Source organism: Brassica rapa, chromosome A09 (genome assembly GCF_000309985.2).
Source record: "Brassica rapa cultivar Chiifu-401-42 chromosome A09, CAAS_Brap_v3.01, whole genome shotgun sequence".
Taxonomy (NCBI): Eukaryota; Viridiplantae; Streptophyta; class Magnoliopsida; order Brassicales; family Brassicaceae; genus Brassica; species Brassica rapa.
The window spans coordinates 1,061,352-1,074,105 of record NC_024803.2 but is presented as its reverse complement, the minus strand read 5'-3'; the positions used below and the strand labels follow the sequence as shown (position 1 = coordinate 1,074,105).

At 28.2% G+C, this 12,754-nt stretch overlaps 1 long non-coding RNA gene across 1 annotated transcript; it reads left to right on the top strand.

Annotated features, from left to right (window-relative positions):
* The first annotated feature begins 8,829 nt into the window (after window positions 1–8,829).
* Window positions 8,830–9,485, top strand: LOC117128113. The gene is made up of 2 exons (XR_004451292.1): window positions 8,830–9,025; window positions 9,375–9,485. It is a non-coding gene; the product is annotated as an uncharacterized LOC117128113 (long non-coding RNA).
* The last annotated feature ends 3,269 nt before the right edge of the window (window positions 9,486–12,754 follow it).

Below are 12,754 nucleotides of genomic sequence, written 5' to 3'. Positions count from 1 at the left end.
AGTGAGTTTTCGGTAAATGCTCTATAATGAAGCCTATAATCTTTTAATTCGTTTTAAAATTTATAACCACATTATACATTTGTATAATGTTATGATAAACTCTTTTCATGGTACATGGACATCGTTCTAATTTTTAATCAATTAATTTAGCAAAACTGCAATACTCCCTAAATCATTGACTAACCACTATAAAATTGCTATTCCCTAGAGAAACGGAGACAACAAAGGTTCCAAACCTCTTTGAACTTCATCATATTTAATTACATGATTCAAATATGTATTAAAAAGTATTCTCATTTTTTTGAATTTTTCTCAAAATCTATGTGTACCCCCCTAAGAAAATAGTGAGTTTTCGGTAAATGCTCTATATATGAAGCCTATAATCTTTTAATTTGTTTTAAAATTTATAACCACATTATACATTTGTATTAATTTATGATAACTCCTTTTCATGGTACATGGACATCGTTATAATTTTTTATCAATTAATTTAGCAAAACTGTAAATACTCTCTAAATCATTGGACTAACCACTATAAAATTGCTATTCCTTAGAGAAATGGAAACAACAAAGGTTCCAAACCTCTTTGAACTTCATCATATTTTATTACATGATTCAAATATGTATTAAAACAGTATTCTCAAATTTTTTGATTTTTTCTCAAAATCTATTGTACCCCCCTCTACGAAAATAGTGAGTTTTCGGTAAATGCTCATATATGAAGCCTATAATCTTTTAATTCGTTTTAAAATTTATAACCACATTATACATTTGTATTAATTTATGATAAATTCTTTCATGGTACATGGACATCGTTCTAATTTTTTATCAATTAATTTAGCAAAACTGTAATACTCCCTAAATCATTGGACTAACCACTATAAAATTGCTATTCCCTAGAGAAACGGACAACAAAGGTTCCAAACCTCTTTGAACTTCATCATATTTTATTACATGATTCAAATATGTATTAAAACAGTATTTTCAAATTTTTTGAATTTTTCTCAAAATCTATGTGTACCCCCCTACGAAAATAGTGAGTTTTCGGTAAATGCTTCTATATTGAAGCCTATAATCTTTTAATTTGTGTTTTAAAATTTATAACCACATTATAAATTTGTATTAATTTATGATAAACTCCTTTTCATGGTACATGGACATCGTTCTAATTTTTAATCAATTAATTTAGCAAAAGTGCAAATACTCCCTAAATCATTAGACTAACTACTATAAAATTGTTATTCCCTAGAGAAACGGAGACAACAAAGGTTCCAAACCTCTTTGAACTAACCACTATAAAATTGCTTTTCCTTAGAGAAATGGAGACAACAAAGGTTCCAAACCTCTTTGAACTTCATCATATTTTATTAAATGATTCAAATTTGTATTAAAACAGTATTCTCAAATTTTTTGAATTTTTCTCAAAATCTATATGTACCCCTCTACAAAAATAGTGAGTTTTCGGTAAATGCTCTATATATGAAGCCTATAATCTTTTATTTAATTCGTTTAAAATTTAAAACCACATTATACATTTTGTATTAATTTATGATAAACTTCTTTTCATGGTACATGGACATCGTTCTAATTTTTTATCAATTATTTTAGCAAAACTGTAAATACTCCCTAAATCATTGGACTAACCACATAAAAATTGCTATTCCTTAGAGAAACGGAGACAACAAAGGTTCCAAACCTCTTTGAACTTCATCATATTGTTATTACATGATTCAAATATGTATTAAAACAGTATTGTCAAATTTTTTGAATTTTTCTCAAAATCTATGTGTACCCCCTACGAAATAGTGAGTTTTCGGTAAATGCTCTATATATGAAGCCTATAATCTTTTAATTCGTTTTAAAATTTATAACCACATTATACTTTGTATTAATTTATGATAAACTCCTTTTCATGGTACATGGACATCGTTCTAATTTTTTATCCATTAATTTAGCAAAACTGCAAATACTCCTCAAATCATTAGACTAACCACTATAAAATTGCTATTCCCTAGAGAAACGGAGACAACAAAGGTTCCAAACCTCTTTGAACTTCATCATATGTTATATCATGATTCAAATATGTATTAAAACAGTATTTTCAAATTTTTTGAAATTTTCTCAAAATCTATGTGTACCCCCCTACGAAAATAGTGAGTTTTCGGTAAATGCTCTATATATGAAGCCTATAATCTTTTAAATTTGTTTTAAATTTAAAACCACATTATACCATTGTATTAATTTATGATAAACTTCTTTTCATGGTACATGGACATCGTTCTAATTTTTATCCATTAATTTAGCAAAAACTGCAAATACTCCCTAAATCATTGGACTAACCACTATAAAATTGCTATTCCTTAGAGAAACGGAGACAACAAAGGTTCCAAACCTCTTTGAACTTCATCATATTTATTACATGATTCAAATATGTATTAAAACAGTATTCTCAAATTTTTTGAATTTTTCAAAATCTATGTGTACCCCCCTACGAAATAGTGAGTTTTCGGTAAATGCTCTATATATGAAGCCTATAATCTTTAAATTCGTTTTAAAATTTATAACCACATTATACATTTGTATTAATTATGATAAACTCCTTTTCATGGTACATGGACATCGTTCTAATTTTTTATCAATTAATTTAGCAAAACTGTAAATACTCCCTAAATCATTGGACTAACCACTATAAAATTGCTATTCCTAGAGAAACGGAGACAACAAAGGTTCCAAACCTCTTTGAACTTCATCATATTTATTACATGATTCAATATGTATTAAAACAGTATTCTCAAATTTTTTTTGAATTTTTCTCAAAATCTATGTGTACCCCCCTACGAAAATAGTGAGTTTTCGGTAAATGCTCTATATATGAAGCCTATAATCTTTTAATTCGTTTTAAAATTTAAACCACATTATACATTTGTATTAATTTATGATAAACTCTTTTCATGGTACATGGACATCGTTCTAATTTTTTATCAATTAATTTAGCAAAACTGTAAATACTCCTAAATCATTGGACTAACCACTATAAAATTGCTATTCCTAGAGAAACGGAGACAACAAAGGTTCCAAACCTCTTTGAACTTCATCATATTTTATTACATGATTCAAATATGTATTAAAACAGTATTCTCAATTTTTTGAATTTTTCTCAAAATCTATGTGTACCCCCCTACGAAAATAGTGAGTTTTCGGTAAATGCTCTATATATGAAGCCTATAATCTTTTAATTTCGTTAAAAATTTATAACCACATTATACATTTGTATTAATTTATGATAAACTCTCTTCATGGTACATGGACATCGTTCTAATTTTTTATCAATTAATTTAGCAAAACTGCAAATACTCCCTAAATCATTGGACTAACCACTATAAAATTGCTATTCCCTAGAGAAACGGAGACAACAAAGGTTCCAAACCTCTTTGAACTTCATCATATTTTATTACATGATTCAAATATGTATTAAAACAGTATTCTCAAATTTTTTGAATTTTTCTCAAAATCTATGTGTACCCCCCTACGAAAATAGTGAGTTTTCGGTAAATGCTCTATATATGAAGCCTATAATCTTTAAATTGTGTTTAAAATTTAAACCACATTATACATTTGTATTAATGTATGATAAACTTCTTTTCATGGTACATGGACATCGTTCTAATTTTTTATCCATTAATTTAGCAAAACTGAACAAATACTCCCTAAATCATTGGACTAACCACTATAAAATTGCTATTCCCTAGAGAAACGGAGACAACAAAGGTTCCAAACCTCTTTGAACTTCATCATATTTTATTCATGATTCAAATATGTATTAAAACAGTATTTCAAATTTTTGAATTTTTTCTCAAAATCTATGTGTACCCCCTACGAAAATAGTGAGTTTTCGGTAAATTCTATATATGAAGCCTATAATCTTTTAAATTTGTTTTAAAATTTATAACCACATTATACATTTGTATTAATTATGATAAACTCTTTTCATGGTACATGGACATCGTTCTAATTTTTATCAATTTATTTAGCAAAACTGTAAATACTCCCTAAATCATTGGACTAACCACTATAAAATTTTACTATTCCCTAGAGAAACGGAGACAACAAAGGTTCCAAACCTCTTTTAACTTCATCATATTTTATTACATGATTCAAATATGTATTAAAACAGTATTCTCAAATTTTTTGAATTTTTCTCAAAATCTATGTGTACCCCCCTACGAAAATAGTGAGTTTTCGGTAAATGCTCTATATATGAAGCCTATAATCTTTTAATTCGTTTTAAAATTTATAACCACATTATACATTTGTATTAATTTATGATAAACTCTCTTTTCATGGTACATGGACATCGTTCTAATTTTTTATCAATTAATTTAGCAAAACTGTAAATACTCCCTAAATCATTGGACTAACCACTATAAAATTGTTATTCCCTAGAGAAACGGAGACAACAAAGGTTACAAACCTCTTTGAACTTCATCATATGTTATTACATGATTCAAATATGTATTAAAACAGTATTCTCAAATTTTTTTAATTTTTCTCAAAATCTATGTGTACCCCCCTACGAAAATAGTGAGTTTTTGGTAAATGCTCTATATATTAAGCCTATAATCTTTTAAATTCGTTTTAAAATTTAAACCACATTATACCTTTGTATTAATGTATGATAAATTCTTTTCATGGTACATGGACATCGTTCTAATTTTTTTATCAATTAATTTAGCAAAACTGCAAATACTCTCCTCTAAATCATTGGACTAACCACTATAAAATTGCTATTCCTTAGAGAAACGGAGACAACAAAGGTTCCAAACCTCTTTGAACTTCATCATATTTTATTACATGATTCAAATATGTATTAAAACAGTATTCTCAAATTTTTTGAATTTTTCTCAAATCTATGTGTACCCCCCTACGAAAATAGTGAGTTTTCGGTAAATGCTCTATATATGAAGCCTATAATCTTTAATTCGTTTTAAATCTTACGAAAATAGTGAGTTTTCGGTAAATGCTCTATATATGAAGCCTATAATCTTTTAATCGTTTTAAAATTTATAACCACATTATACATTTGTATTAATTTATGATAAACTCCTTTTCATGGTACATGGACATCGTTCTAATTTTTTATCCATTAATTTAGCAAAACTGCAAATACCCCTAAATCATTGGACTAACCACTATAAAATTGCTATTCCCTAGAGAAACGGAGACAACAAAGGTTCCAAACCTCTTTGAACTTCATATATGTTATTACATGATTCAAATATGTATTAAAACAGTATTCTCAAATTTTTTAAATTTTTCTCAAAATCTATGTGTACCCCCCCTACGAAAATAGTGAGTTTTCGGTAAATGATCTATATATGAAGCCTATAATCTTTAAATTTGTTTTAAAATTTAAAACCACATTATACCTTCGTATTAATGTATGATAAACTTCTTTTCATGGTACATGGACATCGTTTTAATTTTTTATCAATTAATTTTGCAAAACTGTAAATACTCCCTAAATCATTGGACTAACCACTATAAAATTGCTACTCCTTAGAGAAACGGAGACAACAAAGGCTCCAAACCTCTTTGAACTTCATCATATGTTATTCCATGATTCAAATATGTATTAAAACAGTATTCTCAAATTTTTTGAATTTTTCTCAAAATCTATGTGTACCCCCCTACGAAAATAGTGAGTTTTCGGTAAATGCTCTATATATGAAGCCAATAATATTTAAATTTGTTTTAAAAACCACATTATACAATTGTATTAATGTATGATAAACTTCTTTTCATGGTACATGGACATCGTTCCATTTTTTTATCCATTAATTTAGCAAAACTGCAAATACTCCCTAAATCATTGGACTAACCACTATAAAATTGTATTCCTAGAGAAACGGAGACAACAAAGGTTCCAAACCTCTTTGAACTTCATCATATGTTTATTCATGATTCAAATATGTATTAAAACAGTATTCTCAAATTTTTTGAATTTTTCTCAAAATCTATGTGTACCCCCCCCTACGAAAATAGTGAGTTTTCGGTAAATGCTCTATATATGAAGCCTATAATCATTTAATTCGTTTTAAAATTTATAATCACATTATAAATTTGTATTAATTTATGATAAACTTCTTTTCATGGTACATGGACATCGTTCTAATTTTTAATCAATTAATTTAGCAAAACTGTAAATACTCCCTAAATCATTGGACTAACCACTATAAAATTGCTATTCCTTAGAGAAACGGAGACAACAAAGGTTCCAAACCTCTTTGAACTTCTTCATATTTTATTACATGATTAAAATTATGTATTAAAACAGTATTCTCAAATTATTTGAATTTTTCTCCAAGTCTATGTATACCCCCCTACGAAAATAGTGAGTTTTCGATAAATGATCCATATATGAAGCCTATAATCTTTAAATTTGTTTTAAAATTTAAAACCACATTATACCTTTGTATTAATGTATGATAAACTTCTTTTCATGGTACATGGACATCGTTCTAATTTTTTATCCATTAATTTAGCAAAACTGCAAATACTCCCTAAATCATTGGACTAACCACTATAAAATTGCTATTCCCTAGAGAAACGGAGACAACAAAGGTTCCAAACCTCTTTGAACTTCATCATATGTTATTCCATGATTCATATATGTATTAAAACAGTATTCTCAAATTTTTTGAATTTTTCTCAAAATCTATGTGTACCCCCTACGAAAATAGTGAGTTTTCGGTAAATGATCTATATATGAAGCCTATAATCTTTAAATTCGTTTTAAAATTTATAACCACATTATACATTTGTATTAATTTATGATAAACTCCTTTTCATGGTACATGGACATCGTTCTAATTTTTTATCCATTAATTTAGCAAAACTGCAAATACTCCCTAAATCATTGGACTAACCACTATAAAATTGCTATTCCCTAGAGAAACGGAGACAACAAAGGTTCCAAACCTCTTTGAACTTCATCATATGTTATTACATGATTCAAATATGTATTAAAACAGTATTCTCAAATTTTTTGAATTTTTCTCAAAATCTATGTGTACCCCTACGAAAATAGTGAGTTTTCGGTAAATGCTCTATATATGAAGCCTATAATCTTTAAATTTGTTTTAAAATTTAAAACCACATTATACCTTTGTATTAATGTATGATAAACTTCTTTTCATGGTACATGGACATCGTTCTAATTTTTTATCCATTAATTTAGCAAAACTGCAAATACTCCCTAAATCATTGGACTAACCACTATAAAATTGCTATTCCCTAGAGAAACGGAGACAACAAAGGTTCCAAACCTCTTTGAACTTCATCATATTTTATTACATGATTGAAATATGTATTAAAACAGTATTCTCAAAATTTGAATAATGAGTTTTTCGGTAAATGCTCTATATATGAAGCTTATATTCTTTTAATTCGATTTAAAATTTATAACCACATTATACCTTTGTATTAATGTATGATAAACTTCTTTTCATGGTACATGGACATCGTTCTAATTTTTTATCCATTAATTTAGCAAAACTGCAAATACTCCCTAAATCATTGGACTAACCACTATAAAATTGCTATTCCCTAGAGAAACGGAGACAACAAAGGTTCCAAACCTCTTTGAACTTCATCATATGTTATTACATGATTCAACTATGTATTAAAACAGTATTGTCAAATTTTTTGAATTTTTCTCAAAATCTATGTGTACCCCCCTACGAAAATAGTGAGTTTTCGGTAAATGCTCTATATATGAAGCCTATAATCTTTTAATTCGTTTTAAAATTTATAACCACATTATACATTTGTATTAATTTATGATAAACTCCTTTTCATGGTACATGGACATCGTTCTAATTTTTATCCCATTAATTTAGCAAAACTGCAAATACCCCTAAATCATTGGACTAACCACTATAAAATTGCTATTCCCTAGAGAAACGGAGACAACAAAGGTTCCAAACCTCTTTGAACTTCATCATATTTTATTACATGATTCAAATATGTATTAAAACAGTATTCTCAATTTTTTGAATTTTTCTCAAAATCTATGTGTACCCCCCCCCCTACGAAAATAGTGAGTTTTCGGTAAATGCTCTATATATGAAGCCTATAATCTTTTAATTTGTTTTAAAATTTATAACCACATTATACATTTGTATTAATTTATGATAAACTCCTTTTCATAGTACATGGACATCGTTCTAATTTTTTATCCATTAATTTAGCAAAACTGCAAATTCTCTCTAAATTATTGGACTAACCACTATAAAATTACTATTGCCTAGAGAAACGGAGACAACAACGGTTCCAAACCTCTTTGAAATTCCTCATATGTTATTAAATGATTCAACTATGCATTAAAACAGTATTCTCAATTTTTTTTGAATTTTTCTGAAATCTATGTGTATCCCCCTACGAAAATAGTAAGTTTTCAGTAAATGCTCTATATATGAAGCCTATAATCTTTTAATTCGTTTTAAAATTTATAACCACATTATACATTTGTATTAATTTATGATAAACTCCTTTTCATGGAACATGGACATCGTTCTAATTTTTTATCCATTAATTTAGCAAAACTGCAAATACCCCCTAAATCATTGGACTAACCACTATAAAATTGCTATTCCCTAGAGAAACGGAGACAACAAAGGTTCCAAACCTCTTTGAAATTCCTCATATGTTATTAAATGATTCAACTATGCATTAAAACAGTATTGTCAAATTTTTTGAATTTTCCTCAATTTTATGTGTACCCCCCTACGAAAATAGTGAGTTTTCGGTAAATGATCTATATATGAAGCCTATAATCTTTTAATTCGTTTTAAAATTTATAACCACATTATACATTTGTATTAATTTATGATAAACTCGTTTTCATGGAACATGGACATCGTTCTAATTTTTTATCCATTAATTTAGCAAAACTGCAAATACTCCCTAAATCATTGGACTAACCACTATAAAATTGCTATTTCCTAGAGAAACGGAGACAACAAAGGTTCCAAACCTCTTTGAAATTCATCAGATGTTATTATATGATTCAACTACGCATTAAAACAGTATTTACAAATTTTTTGAATTTTTCTCAAAATCTATGTGTACCCCCCTACGAAAATAGTGAGTTTTCGGTAAATGATCTATATATGAAGCCTATAATCTTTTAATTCGTTTTAAAATTTATAACCACATTATACATTTGTATTAATTTATGATAAACTCCTTTTCATGGTACATGTAAATCGTTCTAATTTTTTATCAATTAATTTAGCAAAACTGCAAATACTCCCTAAATCATTAGACTAACCACTATAAAATTGTTATTCCCTAGAGAAACGGAGACAACAAAGGTTCCAAACCTCTTTGAACTTCATCATATTTTATTACATGATTCAAATATGTATTAAAACAGTATTTTCAATTTTTTTGAGTTTTTCTCAAAATCTATGTGTTAACCCCTACGAAAATAGTGAGTTTTCGGTAAATGCTCTAAATATGAAGCCTATAATCTTTAAATTTGTTTTAAAATTTAAAACCACATTATACCTTTGTATTAATGTATGATAAACTTCTTTTCATGGTACATGGACATCATTCTAATTTTTTATCCAATAATTTAGCAAAACTGCAAATACTCCCTAAATCATTAGACTAACCACTATAAAATTGCTATTCCCTAGAAAAACGGAAGCAACAAAGGTTCCAAACCTCTTTGAACTTCATCATATGTTATTACATGATTCAACTATGCATTAAAACAGTATTGTCAATTTTTTTGAATTTTTCTTAAAATCTATATGTTCCCCCCTACGAAAATAGTGAGTTTTCGGTAAATGCTCTATATATGAAACCTATAATCTTTTAATTCGTTTTAAAACTTATAACCACATTATACATTTGTATTAATTTATGATAAACTACTTTTCATGGTACATGGACATCGTTCTCATTTTTTATCAATTAGTTTAGCAAAACTGTAAATACTCCCTAAATCATTGGACTAACCACTATAAAATTGTTATTCCTTAGAGAAACAGAAACAACAAAGGTTCCAAACCTCTTTGAACTTCATCATATTTTATTACATGATTCAAATATGTATTAAAACAGTATTCTCAAATTTTTTGAATTTTTCTCAAAATCTATGTGTACCCCCTACGAAAATAGTGAGTTTTTGGTAAATGCTCTATATATGAAGCCTATAATCTTTTAATTCGTTTTAAAATTTATAACCACATTATACATTTGTATTAATTCATGGTAAACTTCTTTTCATGGTACATGAACATCGTTCTAATTTTTTATCAATTAATTTTGCAAAACTGCAAATACTCCCTAAATCATTGGACTAACCACCATAAATTGCTATTCCCTGGAGAAACGGAGACAACAAAGATTCCAAACCTCTTTGAACTTCATCATATTTTATTACATGATTCAAATATGTATTAAAACAGTATTCTCAATTTTTTTGAATTTTTTTCAAAATCTATGTGTACCCCTTACGAAAATAGTGAGTTTTTGGTAAATGCTCTATATATGAAGCCTATAATCAATAAATTTGTTTTAAAATTTAAAACAACTTTATACATTTGTATTAATGTATTATAAACTCTTTTTCATGGTACATGGACATCGTTCTAATTTTTTATCGATTAATTTAGCAAACCTGCAAATACTCCCTAAATCATTAGACTAACCACTATAAAATTGTTATTCCCTAGAGAAACGGAGACAACAAAGGTTCCAAACCTCAATGAACTTCATCCTATGTTATTACATGATTCAACTATGTATTAAAACAGTATTGTCCAATTTGTTGAATTTTTCTAAAAATCTATATGTTAACCATGACGAAAATATTGAGTTTTCGGTAAATGCTCTATATATTGAAGCCTATAATCTTTAAATTTGTTTTAAAAACCACATTATACATTTGAATTAATTTATGATAAACTCCTTTCATCAAGTAACATAAGCTCATTACTTTTTAATATAATGTAATGGACTTCCAATTATTTTAGTAGCATAAGCCCATTATTTTTTTCCTAACTTACTCATATTCATGTTTCCAAACATCATTTTTTTTTAACTATTATACAGTATAACCTCTATAAATTAATAATCTTTATAAATTAATAAATTTTATCGGTCTCAACTTGGATCGGTTTAAAATTTGACACAAATCGATAAAATAATAAGATAATATTTTTTTTAGAAAATTCTATGTAAATATATGGTCCCATTAAAACTATAAATTAAAAATTTATACGTATACACATTTTATATAAGTAAGAACTCATTATTATATGTTTTTTTATATTCACATTAGAATTATTTTTATATTTTTCTTAAAACTTAATATTTTTTTGAAGAGATTTAGTAATATTATATCTAAAATCACATTTAAGTTCTATGCAATATATATTATATAAACCAAATAATATAATAAAATTAATATAAATTTCAAATTTCAAAAAAATAACAATTAATGTATATACACTAAAATCAAATATTTTTCTTATCATAGAATAAATATATCTTAAAATAAAAAATCTAAATAAGGAAACTTTTGTAAATTAATATATCTATAAATTAATAAAATTTCAAAGTCCCAACAATATTAATTTATAGAGGTTCTACCGTATATGTTGCCAAACAAAAGCTTTAATTACTTCTACTTTAATAAGATAGATATCCTTGATGTTATAGCCTTATAGGACAGATGAAATTTCAATTTTTGTATAACGCCCCGACCCGCCCACGGCTAATGGGCCACTCACGCCCGCTCTCTCGGCCCGTGGGCCCCATCCCATCTGACGGCCGGTCGTTAATTTTTCAAGGCTCGAAATCATTGTTTACTGACCCTGCAATCACCACCCGACCTTTCCCCGTGCTTTGGCCTCACTCACACGCTATCGCGAATCACTTCCCGATAGATCACCCATCCTTCCACTACTCCAGCTCAAGCACGCTTAACTCTGGAGTTCTTTCAGGATGTGCTCCGGAAAAGGTAAGTCAACTTTGGTGATATAGGTAGCCAAATCAATTCTCTTAAGCTTTTTCACATATCACAACTCGGGATGTTACATTTTGGGTGGTGGACATCACATCGAGAGGCTAGCGGTGGCTTTTGGGTTTATTGTCACAATGCGATCAAGTTTATGTATGCAGTTACAGGTAGAGAGATCAGAGTAAGGAATAACCTTAGGTTCCATTGATTTAAAGATGGCAAGTGTTCATGGCCTCATGGGGGTAATTACTGGTGATTCTAATGATTTAAATTCAATATGAAAAATGGTGTTCATAGATACAAAGGACAAAGACTTTGTTGCAAAATACAAAGGAGAATAACAATTATCTATTTAATTCCTTACGTGTGAATATGCTTTAGTTTGGATTAGTGGTGGCTGACTAATGCAATGGTTTGAGGTGAAAGACTTGGCAGGCTTGTTCAAACTTCTTGCTTGGTGCGTCTTTCTTCTAAGCTTATCTGGTTATAGAATCGGTCCCACCATGATGTGCTACACATTTTAGCCTGCAATAAGAAAAAGTAATAACTGTCCTTTAATCATGTGTTCAATATAAACGGCTAACTACATAAACTACTAAGTCTGCAATGCTAATGCCACTTATAAACTAATCGAGAACATGGTGTAGTAAACTTACGGGACGCCCGAATTTAGAAAATTCAGCAACTTTACTCTTTTGATTGACCAGGAGACCTAGA